Raw genomic sequence first — 18,459 nt, forward strand, 5'->3', positions numbered from 1 at the left:
CCATCCAGCACTAAGGACGGCACTGCCTACATCTGTCTCTAATTAGTCCACGGTTGTGTTCAGCCAAATGACCTCTGCCGGGAACACTCAGAATGAGGTTCTCAGTTATTTCAACATAGGAGCGTTTCACTAATTTTAAGGTTTCTCAGGCAGAATTCCAGAATTTTGGTGCCGACAGGCCTCCGGCTGTTCCTGGTAAAAATCTCCTTTTAAATCCCCCGTTGTTTATTGTACAGCCGGGTAATTTGGCCAGGTGATGCAATTTGCAATGCTGCACAATTGCGCCTGCTGAGCTCTGCCGCCGTTGCAAACATTAAGGCGAGGCAGCCAGATAGGCTGGTCCCCGTAGGACACTGCCAATGGCTTGGTATATCTGCTTCCCGTTCTTCTCACCTGAGTGCTACTGATTCCAACTTTGACGGCTACACTCTACTCAACAGGAGCAGTAAGTAAAACCTCAAATTATGGCACTTTGTTAAAGTGTTGAGAACTAGAGCTCAGTTATTTGGCACGCCACCACTGTCCATCCAGCACTGTGGACGGCACTGCCTATATCTGGCTCTAATTAGTCCAAGGTTTTGTTCAGCCGAATGACCTCTGCCGGGAACACTCAGAATGAGGTTCTGAGTTATTGCAACATTGGAGCGTTTCACTGCTTTTAAGGCTTCGTAGGAAAGATTCCAGAATCTTGCTGCCGGCAGGCGTCCGGCTGTGCCAGGTGAACATCTCCATGTAAATCCCCCGTGGTTTCTTTTACACCCGTGAAATTTGGCCAGGTTATGCAGTTTGCATTGCTGCACAATTGCGTCTGCCTAGCTCTGCCGTGATTGCAAACATTCAGGAGTGGCATCCAGAATGCCTGGTCCCCGTAGGACACTGCCAGCGGACTGGGTATATCTGCTTCCCGTTCTTCTCACCTGAGGGCTACTGATTCCAGCTTTGATGTCTACACTCTACTCAACCGGAGCTGTAAGTAGAACCTCAACTTATGGCACTTTGTGAATGTGTTGAGAACTAGCGCTCAGTTGTTTGGCACGCCACCACTGTCCATCCAGCACTATGGATGTCACTGCCTACATCTGACTCTAATTAGTCCAGGGTTGTGTTCAGCCGAATGACCTCTGCCCGGAAAACTCAGAATGAGGTTCTGAGTTACTGAAACATATGAGCGTTTCACTGCTTTCAAGCCTTCTTAGGAAGAATTCCGGAATGTTGCTGCCGGCAGGCCTCCGGATGTTCCGGGTGAAAATGTCTTTGTAAATCCCCCGTCATTTCTGGTACACCCGTGAAATTTGCCCTGGTTATGCAGTTTGCATTGCTGCACAATTGCGCCTGCCTAGCTCCGCCCCGGTTGCAAACATTCAGGCGTGGCAGCCAGAGAGGCTGGTCCCCGTAGGACACTGCCAGGGGACTGGTTTTATCTGCTTCCCGTTCTTCTCACTTGGGTGCTACTGATTCCAGCTTTGACAGCTACACTCTACCCAACCGGAGCAGTAAGTTAAACCTCAACGTATGGCACTTTGTGAAAGTGTTGAGAACTAGAGCTCAGTTGTTTGGCACGCCACCACTGTGCATCCACCACTACGGACGGCACTGCCTACATATGGCTCTATTTAGTCCACGGTTGTGTTCAGCCGAATGACCTCTGCCGGGAACACTCAGAAGGAGGTTCTGAGTTATTGCAACATAGGAGCGTTTCACTGCTTTGAATGTTTCTCAGGAAGAATTGTGGAATGTTTCTTCCGGCAGGCCTCCGGCTGTTCCGGGTGAACATCTCCTTGTAAATCCCCTGTGGTTTCTTGTACATCCGTGAAATTTGGCCAGGTTATGCAGTTTGCATTGCTGCACAATTACGCCTGCCTAGCTCTGCCGCGGTTGCAAACATTCAGGCATGGCAGCCAGATAGGCTGGTCTCCGTAGGACACTGCCAGCGGACTGGGTATATCTCCTTCCCGTTCTTCTCACCTGAGTGCTACTGATTCCAGCTTTGACGGCTACACTCTACTCACCTGGAGAAGTAAGTTGAACCTCAACTTATGTCACTTTGTGAAAGTGTTGAGAACTAGAGCGCAGTTGTTTGGTATGCCACCACTGTCCATCCAGCACTAGGGACGACACTGCCTACATCTGACTCTAATTAGTCCACGGTTGTGTTCAGCCAAATGACCTCTGCCGGGAACACTCAGAATGAGGTTCTGAGTTATTGCAACATAGGAGCGTTTCACTGCTTTCAAGGCTTCTCAGGAAGGATTCCGGAATCTTGCTGCCGGCAGGCCTCGGGCTCTTCCGGGTGAACATCTCCTTGTAAATTCCCTGTGGTTTCTTGTACACCCATGAAATTTGGCCAGGTTATGCAGTTTGTATTGCTGCACAATTGCGCCTGCCTAGCTCTGCCACGGTTGCAAACATTCAGGCGTGGCAGCCAGATAGGCTGGTCCCCTTGTTCACTGCGAGCGGACTGGGTATATCTGCTTCCCGTTCTCCTCCCCTGAGTGCTACTGATTCCACCTTTGACGATTACACTCTACTCAACCTGAGCAGTAAGTTGAACCTCAACTTATGGCACTTTGTGAAAGTGTTGAGAACTAGAGCGCAGTTGTTTGGCACGCCACCACTGTCCATCCAGCATTATGGACGGCACTGCATACATCTGGTTCTAATTAGTCCACGGTTGTGTTTAGCCGAATGACCTCTGCAGGGAACCCTCAGAATGAGGTTCTGAGTTACTGCAACATATGAGCGTTTCACTGCTTTCAAGGCTTCTCAGGAAGGATTCCGGAATCTTGCTGCTGGCAGGCATCCGGCTGTTCCGGGTGAACATCTCCTTGTAAATCCCCCGTGGATTCTTGTACACCCGTGAAATTTGGCCAGATGATGCAGTTTGCATTGCTGCACAATTGTGCCTGCCTACCTCTGCCACGGTTGCAAACATTCAGGCGTGGCAGCCAGATAGGCTGGTCCCCGTAGGACATTGCCAGCGGACTGGGTATATCTGCTTCCCGTTCTTCTCACCTGAGTGCTACTGATTCCAGCTTTGACGGTTACACTCTACTCAACCGGAGCAGTAAGGTGAACCTCAACTTAGTCCCCTTTGTGAAAGTGTTGAGAACTAGAGCTCAGTTGTTTGGCACGCCACCACTGTCCATCCAGCACTATGGACGGCACTGCATATATCAGGCTCTAATGAGTCCACGGTTGTGTTCAGTCGAATGACCTCTGCCGGGAACACTCAGAATGAGGTTCTGAGTTATTACATCATAGGAGCGTTTCACTGCTTTCAAGGCTTCTCAGGCAGAATTCCAGAATATTGGTGCCGGCAGGCCTACGGCAGTTCTGGGTAACCATCTCCTTGTAAATCCCCCGTGGTTTCCTGTACACACGAGAAATTTGGCCAGGTTATGCAGTTTGCATTGCTGCACATTTGCGCCTGCCTAGCTCTGCTGCGGTTGCAAACATTCAGGTTTGGCAGCCAGATAGGCTGGTCCCCGTAGGACACTTCCAGCGGACTGGGTATATCTGCTTCCCGTTCTTCTCTCCTGAGTGCTACTGATTCCAGCTTTGAAGGCTACACTCTACTCAACCGGAGCAGTAAGTTGAACCTGAACTTATGGCACTTTGTGAAAGTGTTGAGAACTAGAGCTCAGTTGTTTGGCACACCACCACTCTCCATCCAGCACTATGGACGGCATTGCCTACATCTTGCTCTAGTTAGTCCACAGTTGTGTTCAGCCGAATGACCTCTGCCGGGAACACTCAGAATGAGGTTCTGAGTTATTGCAACATAGGAGCGTTTCACTGCTTCAAGGCTTCTCAGGCAGAATTCCAGAATGTTGGTGCCGTCAGGCCACCGGCTGTTCCTGGTGAACATATCCTTGTAAATCCCCCGTCGTTTATTGTACACCCATGAAATTTGGCCAGGTCATGCAGTATGCATTGCTGCACAATTGCGCCTGCCTAGCTCTGCCGCGTTTGCAATCATTCAGGCGTGGCAGCCAAATAGGCTGGTCCTCGTTGGACACTGCCGGCGGACTGGGTATATCTGCTTCCCGTTCTTCTCACCTGAGTGCTACTGATTCCAGCTTTGACGGGTACACTCTACTGAACCGGAGCAGTTAGTTGAACCTCAAATTATGGCCCTTTGTGAAAGTTTTGAGAACTAGAGCTCAGTTGTTTGGCAGGCCACCACATTCCATCCAGCACTATGAAAGGCATTGCCTATATCTGGCTCTAATTAGTCCACGGTTGTGTTGAGTCGAATGACCTCTGCCGGGAACACTCAGAATGAGGTTCTGAGTTATTGCAACATAGGAGCGTTTTACTGCTTTCAAGGCTTTTTAGGAAGGATTCCGATAACTTGCTACCGGCAGGCAACCGGCTGTTCGGGGTGAACATCTCCTTGTAAAACCACCGTGGTTTCTTGTACACCCGTGAAATTTGGCCAGGTCATGCAGTTTGAATTGCTGCACAATTGAGCATGCCTAGCTCTGCCGGGGTTGCAAATATTCAGGCGTGGCAGCCAGATAGGCTGGTCCCCGTAGGACACTGCCAGCGGACTGGGTATATCTGCTTCCCGTTCTCCTCCCCTGTGTGCTACTGATTCCACCTTTGACGATTACACTCTACTCAACCTGAGCAGTAAGTTGAACCTCAACTTATGGCACTTTGTGAAAGTGTTGAGAACTAGAGCGCAGTTGTTTGGCACGCCACCACTGTCCATCCAGCATTATGGACGGCACTGCCTACATCTGGCTCTAATTAGTCCACGGTTGTGTTTAGCCGAATGACCTCTGCAGGGAACCCTCAGAATGAGGTTCTGAGTTACTGCAACATATGAGCGTTTCACTGCTTTCAAGGCTTCTCAGGAAGGATTCTGGAATCTTGCTGCTGGCAGGCCTCCGGCTGTTCCGGGTGAACATCTCCTTGTAAATCCCCCGTGGATTCTTGTACACCCATGAAATTTGGCCAGATGATGCAGTTTGCATTGCTGCACAATTGTGCCTGCCTACCTCTGCCACGGTTGCAAACATTCAGGCGTGGCAGCCAGATAGTCTGGTCCCCGTAGGACATTGCCAGCGGACTGGGTATATCTGCTTCCCGTTCTTCTCACCTGAGTGCTACTGATTCCAGCTTTGACGGTTACACTCTACTCAACCGGAGCAGTAAGGTGAACCTCAACTTAGTGCCCTTTGTGAAAGTGTTGAGAACTAGAGCTCAGTTGTTTGGCACGCCACCACTGTCCATCCAGCACTATGGACGGCACTGCATATATCAGGCTCTAATGAGTCCATGGTTGTGTTCAGTCGAATGACCTCTGCCGGGAACACTCAGAATGAGGTTCTGAGTTATTACATCATAGGAGCGTTTCACTGCTTTCAAGGCTTCTCAGGCAGAATTCCAGAATATTGGTGCCAGCAGGCCTACGGCAGTTCTAGGTAACCATCTCCTTGTAAATCCCCCGTGGTTTCCTGTACACCCGTGAAATTTGGCCAGGTTATGCAGTTTGCATTGCTGCACAAATGCGCCTGCCTAGCTCTGCCGCGGTTGCAAACATTCAGGTTTGGCAGCCAGATAGGCTGGTCCCCGTAGGACACTGCCAGCGGACTGGGTATATCTGCTTCCCGTTCTTCTCTCCTGAGTGCTACTGATTCCAGCTTTGAGGGCTACACTCTACTCAACCGGAGCAGTAAGGTGCACCTCAACTTAGTGCCCTTTGTCAATTGTTGAGAACTAGAGCTCAGTTGTTTGGCACGCCACCACTGTCCATCCAGCACTATGGACGGCATTGCCTACATCTTGCTCTAATTAGTCCACTGTTGTGTTCAGCCGAATGACCTCTGACGGGAACACTCAGAATGAGGTTCTGAGTTATTGCAACATAGGAGCGTTTCAGTGCTTCAAGGCTTCTCAGGTAGAATTCCAGAATGTTGGTGCCATCAGTATACCGGCTGTTCCGGGTGAACATATCCTTGTAAATCCCCCGTCGTTTATTGTACACCCATGAAATTTGGCCAGGTCATGCAGTATGCATTGCTGCACAATTGCGCCTGCCTAGCTCTGCCGCGTTTGCAATCATTCAGGCGTGGCAGCCAAATAGGCTGGTCCCCGTTGGACACTGCCGGCGGACTGGGTATATCTGCTTACCGTTCTTCTCACCTGAGTGCTACTGATTCCAGCTTTGACGGCTACACTCTACTGAACCGGAGCAGTTAGTTGAACCTCAAATTATGGCCCTTTGTGAAAGTTTTGAGAACTAGAGCTCAGTTGTTTTGCAGGCCACCACATTCCATCCAGCACTATGAAAGGCATTGCCTATATCTGGCTCTAATTAGTCCACGGTTGTGTTGAGTCGAATGACCTCTGCCGGGAACACTCAGAATCAGGTTCTGAGTTATTGCAACATAGGAGCGTTTTACTGCTTTCAAGGCTTTTTAGGAAGGATTCCGATAACTTGCTGCTGGCAGGCAACCGGCTGTTCGGGGTGAACATCTCCTTGTAAAACCACCGTGGTTTCTTGTACACCCGTGAAATTTGGCCAGGTTATGCAGTTTGAATTGCTGCACAATTGAGCATGCCTAGATCTGCCGCGGTTGTAAATATTCAGGCGTGGCAGCCAGATAGGCTGGTCCCCGTAGGACACTGCCAGCGGACTGTGTATATCTGCTTCCCTTTCTCTTCCCCTGAGTGCTACTGATTCCACCTTTGACGATTACACTCTACTCAACCCGAGCAGTAAGTTGAACCTCAACTTATGGCACTTTGTGAAAGTGTTGAGAACTAGAGCGCAGTTGTTTGGCATGCCATCACTGTCCATCCAGCATTATGGACGGCACTGCCTACATCTGGCTCTAATTAGTCCACGGTTGTGTTTAGCCGAATGACCTCTGCCGGGAATACTCAGAATGAGGTTCTGAGTTACTGGAACATAGGAACTTTTCAGTCCTTTCACGGCTTCTTAGGAAGAATTTCGGAATCTTACGAATGGCAGGCCTGCGGATGTTCCGGGTGAACATCTCCTTATAAATTCCCCGTGGTTTCTCGTACACTCGTGAAATTTGGCCAGGTGATGCAGTTTGCATTGCTGCACAATTTCGCCTGGCAAACTCTGCCGTGGTTGCAAACATTCAGGCGTGGCAGCGAGATATTCTGGTCCCATTAGGACACTGCCAGCGGACTGGGTATATCTGCTTCCCATTCTTCTCACCTGTGTGGTACTGATTCCAGCTATGACGGCTACACTCTAGTCACCCGGAGCAGTAAGTTGAACCTCAACTTATGGCACTTTGTGAAAGTGTTGAGAACTAGAGCGCAGTTGTTTGGCAAGCCACCACTGTCCATCAAGCTCTATGGACAGCACTGCCTATATCTGGCTCTAATGCTTCCATGGTTGTGTTCAGCCGAATGACCTCTGCCGGGAACACTCAGAATGAGGTTCTGAGTGATTGCAACATAGGAGCGTTTCACTGCTTTCAAGGATTCTTAGGAAGGATTCAGGAAACTTGCTGCCGGTAGGCAACCGGCTGTTCGGGGTGAACATCTCCTTGTAAATCCACCGTGGTTTCTTGTACACCCGTGAAATATGCCCAGGTTATGCAGTTTGCATTGCTGCACAATTGCGCCTGCCAAGCTCTCCCGCGTTTGCAAACATTCAGGCATGGGAGCCAGATAGGCTGGTCCCCTTAGGACACTGCCAACGGACTGGATATATCTGCTTCCCGTTATTCTCACCTGAGTGCTACTGATTCCAGCTTTGACGGCTACACTCTACTGAACCGGAGCAGTTAGTTGAACCTCAAATTATGGCCCTTTGTGAAAGTTTTGAGAACTAGAGCTCAGTTGTTTGGCACGCCACCACTGTCCATCCAGCAATATGGACGGCACTGCATAAATCTGGCTCTAATTAGTCCACGTTTGTGTTGAGCCGAATGACCTCTGCCGGGAACACTCAGAATGAGGTTCTGAGTTATTGCAACGTAGGGGCGTTTCACTGCTTTCAAGGCTTCTCAGGCATAATTCCAGAATGTTGGTTCCGGCCGGCCTCCGGGTATTCCGTGTAAACATCTCCTTGTAAATCCCCCGTGGTTTCTTGTACACCCGTGAAATTTGGCCAGGTTATGCAGTTTGAATTGCTGCACAATTGAGCAGGCCTAGCTCTGCCGCGGTTGCAAACATTCAGGCGTGGCAGCCAGATAGGCAGGTCCCCGTTGGACACTGCCAGAAGACTGGGTATATCTGCTTCACGTTCTTCTCTCCTGAGTGCTACTGATTCCAGCGTTGACGGTTACACTGTACTCAACGGGAGCAGTAAGGTGAACCTCAACTTATCGGACTTTGTGAAAGTGTTGAGAACTAGAGCTCAGTTGTTTGGCACGCCACCACTATCCATCCAGCACTATGGACGGCACTGCCTACATCTGGCTCTAATGAGTCCACAGTTGTGTTCAGCCGAATGACCTCTGCCGGGAACACTCAGAATGAGGCTATGAGTTACTGCAACACAGGAGTGTTTCACTGCTTTCAAGGCTTCTCAGGAAGAATTCCGGAATCTTGCTGCTCGCAGGTCTCCGGCTGTTCCAGGTGAACATCTCCTTGTATATCCGCCGTGGTTTCTTGTACACCCGTGAAATTTAGCCAGGTAATGCAGTTTGTATTGCTGCACAAATGAGCATGCCTAGCTCTGCCGCAGTTGCAAACATTCAGCAGTGGCACCCAGATAGGCTGGTCCCCGTAGGACACTGCCTGCGCATGGGTATATCTGCTTAACGTTCTTCTCACCTGTGTGCTACTGATTCCAGCTTTGACGGCTACAGTGTACTCAACCGAAGCAGTAAGGTGAACCTCAACTTATGGCACTTTGTGAAAGTGTTGAGAACTAGAGCTCAGTTGTTTGGCACGCCACCACTGTCCATCCAGCACTATGGACGGCACTGCCTACATCTGGCTCTAATTAGTCCACAGTTGTGTTCAACCAAATGACCTCTGCCGGGAACACTCAGAATGAGGTTCTGAGTTATTGCAACATAGGAGCGTTTCACTGCTTTCAAGGCTTCTTAGAAAGGATTCCGGAATCTTGCGGCTGGCAGGCCTCCGGCGGTTCCGGGTGAACATCTCCTTGTAAATCCCCCGTGGTTTCTTGTACACCGGTGATATTTGGCCAGGGTATGCAGTTTGCATTGATGCACAATTGCGCCTCCCTAGCTCTGCCGCGGTTGCAAATATTCAGGCGTGGCAGCCCTATATGCTGGTCCCCGTAGGACACTGAAGGGGGACTGATTATATCTGCTTCCCGTTCTTCTCACCTGAGTGCTACTGATTCCAGCTTTTACTGCTACACTCTACTCAACCGGAGCTGTAAGTAGAACTTCTACTTATGGCACTTTGTGAAAGTGTTTAGAACTTGAGCTCAGTAGTTTGGCACGCCACCACTGTCCATCCAGCACTAAGGACGGCACTGCCTACATCTGTCTCTAATTAGTCCACGGTTGTGTTCAGCCAAATGACCTCTGCCGGGAACACTCAGAATGAGGTTCTCAGTTATTTCAACATAGGAGCGTTTCACTAATTTTAAGGTTTCTCAGGCAGAATTCCAGAATTTTGGTGCCGACAGGCCTCCGGCTGTTCCTGGTAAAAATCTCCTTTTAAATCCCCCGTTGTTTATTGTACAGCCGGGTAATTTGGCCAGGTGATGCAATTTGCATTGCTGCACAATTGCGCCTGCTGAGCTCTGCCGCCGTTGCAAACATTAAGGCGAGGCAGCCAGATAGGCTGGTCCCCGTAGGACACTGCCAATGGCTTGGTATATCTGCTTCCCGTTCTTCTCACCTGAGTGCTACTGATTCCAACTTTGACGGCTACACTCTACTCAACAGGAGCAGTAAGTAAAACCTCAAATTATGGCACTTTGTTAAAGTGTTGAGAACTAGAGCTCAGTTATTTGGCACGCCACCACTGTCCATCCAGCACTGTGGACGGCACTGCCTATATCTGGCTCTAATTAGTCCAAGGTTTTGTTCAGCCGAATGACCTCTGCCGGGAACACTCAGAATGAGGTTCTGAGTTATTGCAACATTGGAGCGTTTCACTGCTTTTAAGGCTTCGTAGGAAAGATTCCAGAATCTTGCTGCCGGCAGGCGTCCGGCTGTGCCAGGTGAACATCTCCATGTAAATCCCCCGTGGTTTCTTTTACACCCGTGAAATTTGGCCAGGTTATGCAGTTTGCATTGCTGCACAATTGCGTCTGCCTAGCTCTGCCGTGATTGCAAACATTCAGGAGTGGCATCCAGAATGCCTGGTCCCCGTAGGACACTGCCAGCGGACTGGGTATATCTGCTTCCCGTTCTTCTCACCTGAGGGCTACTGATTCCAGCTTTGATGTCTACACTCTACTCAACCGGAGCTGTAAGTAGAACCTCAACTTATGGCACTTTGTGAATGTGTTGAGAACTAGCGCTCAGTTGTTTGGCACGCCACCACTGTCCATCCAGCACTATGGATGTCACTGCCTACATCTGACTCTAATTAGTCCAGGGTTGTGTTCAGCCGAATGACCTCTGCCGGGAACACTCAGAATGAGGTTCTGAGTTATTGCAACATTGGAGCGTTTCACTGCTTTTAAGGCTTCGTAGGAAAGATTCCAGAATCTTGCTGCCGGCAGGCGTCCGGCTGTGCCAGGTGAACATCTCCATGTAAATCCCCCGTGGTTTCTTTTACACCCGTGAAATTTGGCCAGGTTATGCAGTTTGCATTGCTGCACAATTGCGTCTGCCTAGCTCTGCCGTGATTGCAAACATTCAGGAGTGGCATCCAGAATGCCTGGTCCCCGTAGGACACTGCCAGCGGACTGGGTATATCTGCTTCCCGTTCTTCTCACCTGAGGGCTACTGATTCCAGCTTTGATGTCTACACTCTACTCAACCGGAGCTGTAAGTAGAACCTCAACTTATGGCACTTTGTGAATGTGTTGAGAACTAGCGCTCAGTTGTTTGGCACGCCACCACTGTCCATCCAGCACTATGGATGTCACTGCCTACATCTGACTCTAATTAGTCCAGGGTTGTGTTCAGCCGAATGACCTCTGCCCGGAAAACTCAGAATGAGGTTCTGAGTTACTGAAACATATGAGCGTTTCACTGCTTTCAAGCCTTCTTAGGAAGAATTCCGGAATGTTGCTGCCGGCAGGCCTCCGGATGTTCCGGGTGAAAATGTCTTTGTAAATCCCCCGTCATTTCTGGTACACCCGTGAAATTTGCCCTGGTTATGCAGTTTGCATTGCTGCACAATTGCGCCTGCCTAGCTCCGCCCCGGTTGCAAACATTCAGGCGTGGCAGCCAGAGAGGCTGGTCCCCGTAGGACACTGCCAGGGGACTGGTTTTATCTGCTTCCCGTTCTTCTCACTTGGGTGCTACTGATTCCAGCTTTGACAGCTACACTCTACCCAACCGGAGCAGTAAGTTAAACCTCAACGTATGGCACTTTGTGAAAGTGTTGAGAACTAGAGCTCAGTTGTTTGGCACGCCACCACTGTGCATCCACCACTACGGACGGCACTGCCTACATATGGCTCTATTTAGTCCACGGTTGTGTTCAGCCGAATGACCTCTGCCGGGAACACTCAGAAGGAGGTTCTGAGTTATTGCAACATAGGAGCGTTTCACTGCTTTGAATGTTTCTCAGGAAGAATTGTGGAATGTTTCTTCCGGCAGGCCTCCGGCTGTTCCGGGTGAACATCTCCTTGTAAATCCCCTGTGGTTTCTTGTACATCCGTGAAATTTGGCCAGGTTATGCAGTTTGCATTGCTGCACAATTACGCCTGCCTAGCTCTGCCGCGGTTGCAAACATTCAGGCATGGCAGCCAGATAGGCTGGTCTCCGTAGGACACTGCCAGCGGACTGGGTATATCTCCTTCCCGTTCTTCTCACCTGAGTGCTACTGATTCCAGCTTTGACGGCTACACTCTACTCACCTGGAGAAGTAAGTTGAACCTCAACTTATGTCACTTTGTGAAAGTGTTGAGAACTAGAGCGCAGTTGTTTGGTATGCCACCACTGTCCATCCAGCACTAGGGACGACACTGCCTACATCTGACTCTAATTAGTCCACGGTTGTGTTCAGCCAAATGACCTCTGCCGGGAACACTCAGAATGAGGTTCTGAGTTATTGCAACATAGGAGCGTTTCACTGCTTTCAAGGCTTCTCAGGAAGGATTCCGGAATCTTGCTGCCGGCAGGCCTCGGGCTCTTCCGGGTGAACATCTCCTTGTAAATTCCCTGTGGTTTCTTGTACACCCATGAAATTTGGCCAGGTTATGCAGTTTGTATTGCTGCACAATTGCGCCTGCCTAGCTCTGCCACGGTTGCAAACATTCAGGCGTGGCAGCCAGATAGGCTGGTCCCCTTGTTCACTGCGAGCGGACTGGGTATATCTGCTTCCCGTTCTTCTCACCTGAGTGCTACTGATTCCAGCTTTGACGGCTACACTCTATTCAACTGGAGCAGTAAGGTGAACCTCAACTTATGGCACTTTGTGAAAGGGTGGAGAACTAGAGCTCAGTTGTTTGGTACACCACGACTGTCCATCCAGCACTATGGACGACACTGCCTACTCTGGCTCTAATTAGTCCACGGTTTTGTTCAGCCGAATAAGCTCTGCCGGGAACACTCAGAATAAGGTTGTGAGTTACTCCAACATAGGAGCGTTTAACTGCTTTCAAGGATTCTTAGGAAGGATTCCGGAATCTTGCTGCCGGCAGGCCTCCGGCTGTTCCAGGTGAACATCTACTTGAAAATCCCCCGTGGTTTCTTGTACACCCGTGAAATTTCGCCAGGTTATGCAGTTTTCATTGCTGCACAATTGCGCCTGCCTAACTCTGCCACGGTTGCAAACATTCAGGTGTGGCAGCCAGATTGGCTGGTCCCAGTAGGTCACTGCAAGCGGACTAGGTATATCTGCTTCCCGTTCTTCTCACCTGAGTGTTACTGATTCCAGCTTTGAAGGCTACAATCTACTCAACCGGAGCAGTAAGTTAAACTTCAACTTATGGCACTTTGTGAAAGTGTTGAGAAATAGAGCTCAGTTGTTTGGCACGCCACCATTGTCCATCCAGCACTATGGACGGCACTGCATACATCTGGCTCTAATTAGTCCACGGTTGTATTCAGCCGAATGACCTCTGCCAGGAACACTCAGACTGAGGTTCTGAGTTATTGCAACATATGAGCGTTTCACTGCTTTGAATGTTTCTCAGGAAAAATTCCGGAATGTTGCTGCCGGCAGGCCTCCGGCTTTTCCGGGTGAACATCTCCTTGTAAATCCCCCGTTGTTTCTTGTACACCCGTGAAATTTGGCCAGGTTATGCAGTTTGCATTGCTGCACAATTGCGCCTGCCTAGCTCTGCCGCGATTGCAAACAATCAGGCGTGGCAGCCAGATTGGCGGGTCCCCGTAGGACACTGCCAGCGGACTGGGTATATCTGCTTCCCATTCTACTCACCTGAGTGCTACTGATTCCAGCGTTGACAGCTACACTCTACTCAACCGGAGCAGTAAGTTGAACCTCAATTGATAGCGTTTTGTGAAAGTGTTGAGAACTAGGGCTCAGTTGTTTGGCACGCCACCACTGTCCATCCAGCACTATGGACCGCACTGCCTACATCTGCCTCTAATTAGTCCACGGTAGTGTTCAGCCAAATGACCTCTGCCGGGAACACTCAGAATGAGGTTCTGAGTTACAGCAACATAGGAGCGTTTCAGTCCTTTCACGGATTCTTAGGAAGTATTCCGGAATCTTACTGATGGCAGGCCTCCGGCTGTTCCGAGTGAACATCTCCTTGTAAATCCCCCGCGGATTCTTGTACACCCGTGAAATTTGGCCAGGTGATGCAGTTTGCATTGCTGCACAATTGGGCCTGCCTAGCTCTGCCGCGGATGCAAACATTCAGGCGTGGAAGCCTGATAGGCTGGTCCCCGTAGGACACTGCCAGCGGAGTGGGTATATCTGCTTCCCGTTCTTCTCAGCTGAGTGCTACTGATTCCAGCTTTGAAGGCTTCACTCTACTCAACCGGAGCAGTAAGTTGAACCACAACTTATGGTACTTTGTGAAAGTGTTGAGAACTAGTGCTCTGTTGTTTTGCACGTCACCACTGTCCATCCAGCACTATGGACTGCACTGCCTACATCTGGCTCTAATTAGTCCACGGTTGTGTTCATCCGAATGACCTCTGCCAGGAAGACTCAGAATGAAGTTCTGAGTTATTACATCATAGGAGCGTTTCACTGCTTTCAAGGCTTCTCAGGCAGAATTCCAGAATATTGGTGCCAGCAGGCCTACGGCGGTTCTGGGTAACCATCTCCTTGTAAATCCCCCGTGGTTTCCTGTACACCCGTGAAATTTGGCCAGGTTATGCAGTTTGCATTGCTGCACAATTGCGCCTGCCTAGCTCTGCCGCGGTTGCAAACATTCAGGTTTGGCAGCCAGATAGGCTGGTCCCCGTAGGACACTGCCAGCGGACTGGGTATATCAGCTTCCCGTTCTTCTCTCCTGAGTGCTACTAATTCCAGCTTTGAAGGCTACACTCTACTCAACCGGAGCAGTAAGTTGAACCTGAACTTATGGCACTTTGTGAAAGTGTTGAGAACTATAGCTCAGTTGTTTGGCACACCACCACTGTCCATCCAGCACTATGGACGGCATTGCCTACATCTTGCTCTAGTTAGTCCACGGTTGTGTTCAGCCGAATGACCTCTGCCGGGAACACTCAGAATGAGGTTCTGAGTTATTGCAACATAGGAGCGTTTCACTGCTTCAAGGCTTCTCAGGCAGAATTCCAGAATGTTGGTGCCGTCAGGCCACCGGCTGTTCCGGGTGAACATATCCTTGTAAATCCCCCGTCGTTTATTGTACACCCATGAAATTTGGCCAGGTCATGCAGTATGCATTGCTGCACAATTGCGCCTGCCTAGCTCTGCCGTGTTTGCAATCATTCAGGCGTGGCAGCCAAATAGGCTGGTCCCCGTTGGACACTGCCGGCGGACTGGGTATATCTGATTCCCGTTCTTCTCACCTGAGTGCTACTGATTCCAGCTTTGACGGGTACACTCTACTGAAACGGAGCAGTTAGTTGAACCTCAAATTATGGCCCTTTGTGAAAGTTTTGAGAACTAGAGCTCAGTTGTTTGGCAGGCCACCACATTCCATCCAGCACTATGAAAGGCATTGCCTATATCTGGCTCTAATTAGTCCACGGTTGTGTTGAGTCGAATGACCTCTGCCGGGAACACTCAGAATGAGGTTCTGAGTTATTGCAACATAGGAGCGTTTTACTGCTTTCAAGGCTTTTTAAGAAGGATTCCGATAACTTGCTACCGGCAGGCAACCGGCTGTTCGGGGTGAACATCTCCTTGAAAACCAACGTGGTTTCTTGTACACCCGTGAAATTTGGCCAGGTCATGCAGTTTGAATTGCTGCACAATTGAGCATGCCTAGCTCTGCCGGGGTGGCAAATATTCAGGCGTGGAAGCCAGATAGGCTGGTCCCCGTAGGACACTGTCAGCGGACTGGGTATATCTGCTTCCCGTTCTCCTCCCCTGAGTGCTACTGATTCCACCTTTGACGATTACACTCTACTCAACCTGAGCAGTAAGTTGAACCTCAACTTATGGCACTTTGTGAAAGTGTTGAGAACTAGAGCGCAGTTGTTTGGCACGCCACCACTGTCCATCCAGCATTATGGACGGCACTGCCTACATCTGGCTCTAATTAGTCCACGGTTGTGTTTAGCCGAATGACCTCTGCAGGGAACCCTCAGAATGAGGTTCTGAGTTACTGCAACATATGAGCGTTTCACTGCTTTCAAGGCTTCTCAGGAAGGATTCCGGAATCTTGCTGCTGGCAGGCCTCCGGCTGTTCCGGGTGAACATCTCCTTGTAAATCCCCCGTGGTTCTTGTACACCCGTGAAATTTGGCCAGATGGTGCAGTTTGCATTGCTGCACAATTGTGCCTGCCTACCTCTGCCACGGTTGCAAACATTCAGGCGTGGCAGCCAGATAGTCTGGTCCCCGTAGGACATTGCCAGCGGACTGGGTATATCTGCTTCCCGTTCTTCTCACCTGAGTGCTACTGATTCCAGCTTTGACGGTTACACTCTACTCAACCGGAGCAGTAAGGTGAACCTCAACTTAGTGCCCTTTGTGAAAGTGTTGAGAACTAGAGCTCAGTTGTTTGGCACGCCACCACTGTGCATCCAGCACTATGGACGGCACTGCATATATCAGGCTCTAATGAGTCCACGGTTGTGTTCAGTCGAATGACCTCTGCCGGGAACACTCAGAATGAGGTTCTGAGTTTTTACATCATAGGAGCGTTTCACTGATTTCAAGGCTTCTCAGGCAGAATTCCAGAATATTGGTGCCGGCAGGCCTACGGCAGTTCTGGGTAACCATCTCCTTGTAAATCCCCCGTGGTTTCCTGTACACCCGTGAAATTTGGCCAGGTTATGCAGTTTGCATTGCTGCACAATTGCGCCTGCCTACCTCTGCCGCGGTTGCAAGCATTCAGGCGTGGCACCCAGATAGGCTAGTCCCCGTAGGACACTGCCAGCAGACGGGGTATATCTCCTTCCCATACTTCTCACCTGAGTGCTACTGATTCCAGCTTTGACGGCTACACTCTACTCAACCGGAGCAGTAAGGTGAACCTCAAATTATGGCACTTTGTGAAAGTGTTGAGGACTAGAACTCAGTTGTTTGACACGGCACCAGTGTCCATCCAGCACTATGGACGGCACTGCCTATATCTGGCTCTAATTAGTCCATGGTTGGTTCAGCCGAATGACCTCTGCAGGGAACCCTCAGAATGAGGTTCTGAGTTACTGCAACATATGAGCGTTTCACTGCTTTCAAGGCTTCTTAGGAAGAATTCCGGAATCTTACTGATAGCAGGCCTCCGTCTGTTCCGGGTGAATATCTCCTTGTAAATCCCCCGTGGTTTCTTGTACACCCGTGAAATTTGGCCAGGTGATGCAGTTTGCATTGCTGCACAATTGCGCCTGCCTACCTCTGCCGCGGTTGCAAGCATTCAGGCGTGGCAGCCAGATAGGCTGGTCTCCGTAGGACACTGCCAGAGGACTGGGAATATCTGCTTCCCGTTCTTCTCACCTGAGTGCTACTGATTCCAGCTTTGACGGTTACACTCTACTCAACCGGAGCAGTAAGGTGAAGCTCAACTTATGGCACTTTGTGAAAGTGTTGAGAACTAGAGCTCAGTTGTTTGCCGCGCCACCACTGTCCATCAAGCACTATGGACGGCAATGCATATATCTGGCTCTAATGACTCCACGGTTGTGTTCAGCCGAATGACCTCTGCCGGGAACACTCAGAATGAGGTTCTGAGTTACTGCAACATAGGAGCGTTTCAGTACTTTCACGCCTTCTTAGGAAGAATTCCGGAATCTTACTGATGGCAGGCCTCCTACTGTTCCGAGTAAACATCACTTTGTAAATCCCCCGTGGATTCTTGTACACCCGTGAAATTTGGCCAGGTTATGCAGTTTGCATTGCTGCACAATTGCGCCTGCCTACCTCTGCCGCGGTTGCAAACATTCAGGCGTGGCAGCCAGATAGGCTGGTCCCCGTAAGACACTGCCAGGGGACTGGGTATATCTGCTTCCCGTTCTTCTCTCCTGAGTGCTACTGATTCCAGCTTTGACGGTTACACTCTACTCAACAGGAGGAGTAAGTTGAACCGCACCTTATGGCACTTTGTGAAAGTGTTGAGAACTAGAGCTCAGATGTTTTTTCACACCACCACTGTCCATCCAGCACTATGGACGGCACTGCTTACATCAGGCTCTAATTAGTCCATGGTTGTGTTCAGCCGAATGACCTCTGCCGGAAACACTCAGAATGAGTTTCTTAGTTATTGCAACATAGGTGCGTTTCACTGCTTTCAAGGCTTCTCAGGCAGAATTCCAGAATGTTGGTGCAGGCAGGCCTCTGGCAGTTCCGGGTAAACATCACCTTTTAAATCCCCCGTGGTTTCTTGTAAACCCGTGCAATTTGGCCAGGTTATGCAGTTTGCATTGCTGCACAATTGCGCCTGCCTAGCTCTGCCTCGGATCAAAACATTCAGGCGTGGCAGCCAGAAGGCTAGAACTCGTAGGACACTGCCAGCGAACTGGGTATATCTGCTTCCCGTTCTTCTCACCTGAGTGCTACTGATTCCAGCTTTGACGGTTACACTCTACTCAACCGGGGGAGTAAGGTGAACCGCACCTTATGGCACTTTGTGAAAGTGTTGAGAACTAGAGCTCAGATGTTTTTTCACACCACCACTGTCCATCCAGCACTATGGACGGCACTTCATATATCTGGCTCTAATGAGTCCACGGTAGTGTTCAGCCAAATGACCTCTGCCGGGAACACTCAGAATGAGGTTTTGAGTTACAGCAACATAGGAGCGTTTCAGT

Source organism: Dipodomys merriami, unplaced genomic scaffold, assembly GCF_024711535.1.
Source record: "Dipodomys merriami isolate MVZ:Mamm:240054 unplaced genomic scaffold, mDipMer1.0.p SCAF_360, whole genome shotgun sequence".
NCBI classification, from domain to species: Eukaryota; Metazoa; Chordata; class Mammalia; order Rodentia; family Heteromyidae; genus Dipodomys; species Dipodomys merriami.